This window comes from Calidris pugnax, unplaced genomic scaffold (genome assembly GCF_001431845.1).
Source record: "Calidris pugnax isolate Ruff unplaced genomic scaffold, ASM143184v1 scaffold63, whole genome shotgun sequence".
In the NCBI taxonomy this organism is placed as follows: Eukaryota; Metazoa; Chordata; class Aves; order Charadriiformes; family Scolopacidae; genus Calidris; species Calidris pugnax.
In genome coordinates, this window is record NW_015090852.1 from 3776417 (window position 1) to 3781541 (window position 5125).

The following is a 5125-nucleotide window of genomic DNA, read 5'->3' on the forward strand; positions in this document are numbered from 1 at the left end:
CCGTTGGGCCGCGCCGCACCGCATCGCCGCCTGCGGCTGGCCGCGCCCCGCGCCGGGCACAGCGCCGGGCCTCGCCCGGGGGCGGCGGGAGGGTGCTGCCGTGGTGGGGGCGGCGGAGGGCCGCTTTTGCGGGTGTGCTGCTTTTTTTCTTCTACCTTCCTTACTGTCCTCCATTCCCTCCCTCCCTTCCCCTCCCCCTTTCCCCCACTCCCCCCCTTTTCTTTTTTTAACGGCTCCAGGTCCCTTTCTCTGAAGATTACTCGAGAAACGCGCCGTCCCCTTCGTGCTTTTGCGCTCAGTTTGTGGCTGTGATTCTTCCTCCAGAAACGCGGGGGGAGGGGAGCCTTTTCTTACAGGATGCTGAAGACACATGCAGGGCACGGCGCTTTGGTTTCCTAACTCTGAAATATTCATCCATGGTTCTTGAGATGCACAGTAAAAGGCTGTTCCTGGGTTATTTGATCTAGGACTGAGTGAAGCAGCGTTCAGCAAGGTGTTGTTTCTGCTCCTAGGGGCAAGATTTTTAGGAGTGGGGTAAGCAGAGTCAGAGGTGTTCTTATTGATAGTGTTTAAAGGATTGTGTGAGCATGGTTAGATGACACGGCTAAAATTCAGGCAGTCAGTCTGCAGTGGGCATAATGCAGGGGGCAGGATGGAACCCATCACCTAGGGAAGGAGGGACTGAAAATTTTGAGACTAAGGATGGCCCAGATAGTTTCCAGTTCAGGCCTTCTTTATGGGGAAGGGGAGCATGCATGAGAGCATGGTGCTGGGCATTGAATGGACCATTTTGGTTTTTCTATTTCTTTCCTTTTTTGTTTCTCACACATGCATTTTGTAGGTTTGTTCCTTTGTGAAATGTCTTGAATGCTTGGAGGAAGCATTCATTCCATTGAGGAAGGAACGTTTTTCCTTGTTGCTCTTCAATTACTGGGGTAATATAGGTGCATTAGTAGAAATTAGTGTTGTTTCCAACAGAAGGAACGGGACTCTAATTTTTAGTAGCTTTGTTTCTTCTGCAGTGAGGCATCAGGCTTACCCATTGTCTAGTCTTAAGAGCTCTGCTCAGACAAGAAACTCCTTTTGAAAGGGGGAGGAAACAGGACATGATCTCATTTGTCCATCAGTGAGAAACAAAAGGATTACCGTTTGATACTCAATGCCAGGAGCTGAATGGCTGTCAATTTTCTTTGAATTACATATTTTTCCTGGTTTGAAGTGAAATAGAACCAACTTTCTGTTCAGTAATTTTACTTCTTTGATAGGCCTCTTCTAACTCTCTGAAACTAACAGTGTATTGTGCAGAGAACCGTTCTCAGAGTGATAAGACCTGTGTTTATAGTCAATACCAAGGAATGGTATGTAGAGAGGCTCTTGCTTATACTTATGGCTATAACAGTTAAGGTCAGCTAATTTTGTTGTTTGCCCTGTTGGAGGGTCAGAAAAGGAAAGCATAGAGGGGTCCCAGCTGCAGGAAGGGAGCAGAGGGGACAGGTGACCCAAAACTGACCAAGAGGGGTATTCCATCCTATCTGCCCCGTGCTCAGTATAAAAGCTGAGGGATGAAAGGGTAGCCCTCTCTTTCTTCAGTGGCTGATGTCCAAAGAGGACACTGTCTATCCATCTGCCTTTGATCCCAATCCGTGTGTTCCTGACTCCAGAGCTGGAATCCAATTCCCATCCATTATTGAGTCCAGTCTGAGACTTCCCTAGTGCCTACCGGTGACATCATCCTGGGAGCTTGATTGGGTTTTCTGGATGTTGTACCTATTTGTTCTGTATGTTGTACCTTATTTTCTTTTTGTTTTATTATTAATATTTCACAGAATCACAATTCTACAGAAGTAGTCTAGTTTCTTCTAAACTCGTAAATCTCTTTATGTCTCCTCCTCCTCTCCTTGGAGGGAGAGGTAGGGAGAGAGCATCTGTTGCCTGTAATTAGCCGATTCAGCCTAAACCATGACAATAGTCCAGAGGTTTTTTCTTCAGGGTTAATTTTGGGGTGTTTTAGTGTAACTCTGCTACAGTCTCCTTGAGATTAAGGAGTCTCAAAGTTTTGGGAGTTCTTTGAACTTGCTGAATGTTCAATGAAAAGGCAATTTGCCCCCAGAATATTGTGCTCAGTGAGTGAGGAGTATGACTGCTTTAGTGGATATGTGTGCTTAAGAGGTGGCTGTTTGAACTGAAGTGAGAACCAACATAGACCAGTGCTTGTATGTGGAGACTGGGCTTACGGCTTGTGAGTGTCTCTGTCACCTGGAACTCTGCCTTAGTGTCTGTGCGTTTCCTGTACAAAGTATATTGCTTTGGTAAATAATAGCTTGTGAAATATATATAAATCATTATGCAGTCATTTTTGTGAGTTTTGCTAATAGAAATATTCTGTCTCTTTGCAGTTTAGTAGCAATTTATAATTTCTTTTCTCTAATTTAGATTTCATAACAGGAACCCTAGCTTTTTGTAGAGCAACCTGTAAAAATGGTTGCATCATTCTACAGCTTTAACTTGATTGCTGGAGTCCTCGGTCAATGGTACAGATTCATTGCATGCATCTTCTGTAGGTCCTGTTTCCCCACATCCTGAAGTCTACTAGGGAAAATGAAATGGGCCACAATGAGCAAGGAAAAGATGATGCAGTTCAGAAGGGAGCTCTCATGTAGGTTTTGTTCTGCCTGGATAAATGCTGTATGTCAATAAAGAGAAAGAAAGAAAGTCAAAGCAGTGAGTGTGTTGTATGGGGTTAATGTCAGCCAGGTGTCCTAGGTTACTGAAAGTGCAAGTCCTTTATTCCAGAATATTTTCCAGGCTAACTAACAGGAGCAATATGAAAGTGGAGAGAGGGTGGAAAATGTAGTCTAAATACCATATAAGGGTGGCATGGATAAGAGGCTTAGATGCAGAGATAGAAAGAAAAAGGTAGCTTTTGCAGAATGATTAAACCCTTTCATAATGTGCTCTTGCAGAGGAATAAACCTTTGCGTAGCGTGTTGGAGATGTGAGTGAAGAAAAAATACTCCTCTTCCTTCTGTTGAAGGAAGAGTTGGACATTTTCAGAGGCCGTGTACAGTAATGGAGGGTTTGAGGGGGGAAAAAAGCTCCGCCCAGAAAACGCACCACCTTTCCACTAGTTGGGGATGGATGTTGGGCTTGTAATGACGGGACTGCTAGTGGTGTTTTACTGGTAGAACCAGTTGTTCGTCTTCTGCAGGAAATTCTTTCTTTGCTCAGCCTCATGCTCTCATTTTTTTTTGGGGGTCTGGGTTTCACAAAACCCCGTAGAAACTTCTCATGGGTGAAAGCAGGTGCAAAAGTAAAAGCTGAGATTTGTGAGAGGAAATAACATTTTGTGTGAGTGTGTGTTTGTGAAATGAAAATGGAGTGGAAGTCTTAAAAGAAGTCTTAAAAAAATAATAAATGCATAAAGAGCAGCGGAAGATTAAGTCCTAATAAAAATCAGATGAAGACAGCTTTTATGTCTATGAAGAACAGGCTAACTGAAATAGACTGTTTTTATTACAAATACCTCAGCCATTACATAACATTCTAACTAAATGCTAACGAACTAGGCTGTTACAGATTGCAAACACGTATTAAAGGGAGAAGCTGTGTATCGTTCACATTGTTTTTGCTTTTATGTATTTGACATTGTCTTGGTTAACAGTAAAATTGTAGTGCAGCATCAACATTATATATCTTCAATCCAAAGTATTATGGTGATAAATTTTAACTGATATATATATATATGAAAATAATGTGGGCTACACTTTCAGGGGCTTACAACAACAGAGACAGGAATTACTGCATTTTATATTCAGGTACATCGACTGCAGAAGTAGTGTCTGAAGAACTGTAGCATCATCTAGTGACTGAGAGAAGAGGGGTCTATTAAATACCTCTTTAAATCAATGTACAGCTGACTCCTAAGTGAAATGGTGACTTTACTCAATTTTTAGTTAGTTGAGATGGAAGTTGTAGTTCATCATGCTCAGAGGTACCAAAACGTTTTTCATAGTAAAACCAGCAATGGCTAGGTTGCCCTTTTTTTGCTGCAATGCTTGCTTAAGCTAGCAAATCAAACTTTTTCTGCTTAGAAAAGCAAACCTTCTTGGACTGTCCTCATTAAATCATGGAAACAGCTACAGCTTATTTTAAAATTAATATTTTGTAGGCATGTGACCTTAATACTCTTAGATTTTAGTGCTTGTAAATTTTAACTTGTACTTTAAAATTATGACTGTAGACTTAAATTGTATTTGCAAGAGTAATAGTTATTCTTGCCAAAATAAACGTTATTTAACTAATATGAATCTCAAACTAAGGTGGAAATGCAGGAACATCTTCATTTTCTTTGAGAAGCCAATGATTTTCTCCCAATTTGAGACTTCATATACTTTAGGACTTAAATATTTCTTCTATTTCGAAGTAACCGTATATTCCACTGAAGGACCTCACTGTCTTTAGATCAGTGCATTGATGTTTTCCTTTTTAAAAAAAAAATTATTGTGTTTACAGGGCTTGTTTTATAAAAGACTTTAGGACAGTCTGTGCTTCCTGTACAAGTGTATTTATGTGTGTATATATAGGTGTACAGCAGAAGTGTTCTAGTGAGGAGGAAGGATAACATTTTCTCTTGCCACTGTGTGTAAATAGTCTCTAGAAAAGATGGGATCTAGTATGAAAAACTTGCCTTTTGCTTGTGATATAGCTACTTGGTTAATTTGCCGGAGTCACCTTGGTTAGGAGATGTTTTTCATGCCAAAAAGCAAGCTATCTGCATGGACAGAGTTTTGTAGTATGCACTTAGCTTTGGATAAAGAAAAGTCTCTTGATATGTATTTTGATAATATATTGAGCCTTCTTAATTATTTACTTACTGCATCTTGAAAGCAGAGTATCAAGGGACACATGGGATTTTCTTTTTTTTTCCTAAGCAGAATAAACATAGATCCAAGAGCAACTGAAGATGTTAAACTTCATCTGTAGCCATTTTGCTGTTGCAAGTTAACTTCCATGGAAAATGGGGTGTGTAAATCTGAAAGGCAGATACATAAAGCTGGGTATGCTGTAAGGCTTTTCTAATTAAGCTGCTCATCTTTTTTTTTTTTTTTTTTTTAAAGCCAAAATG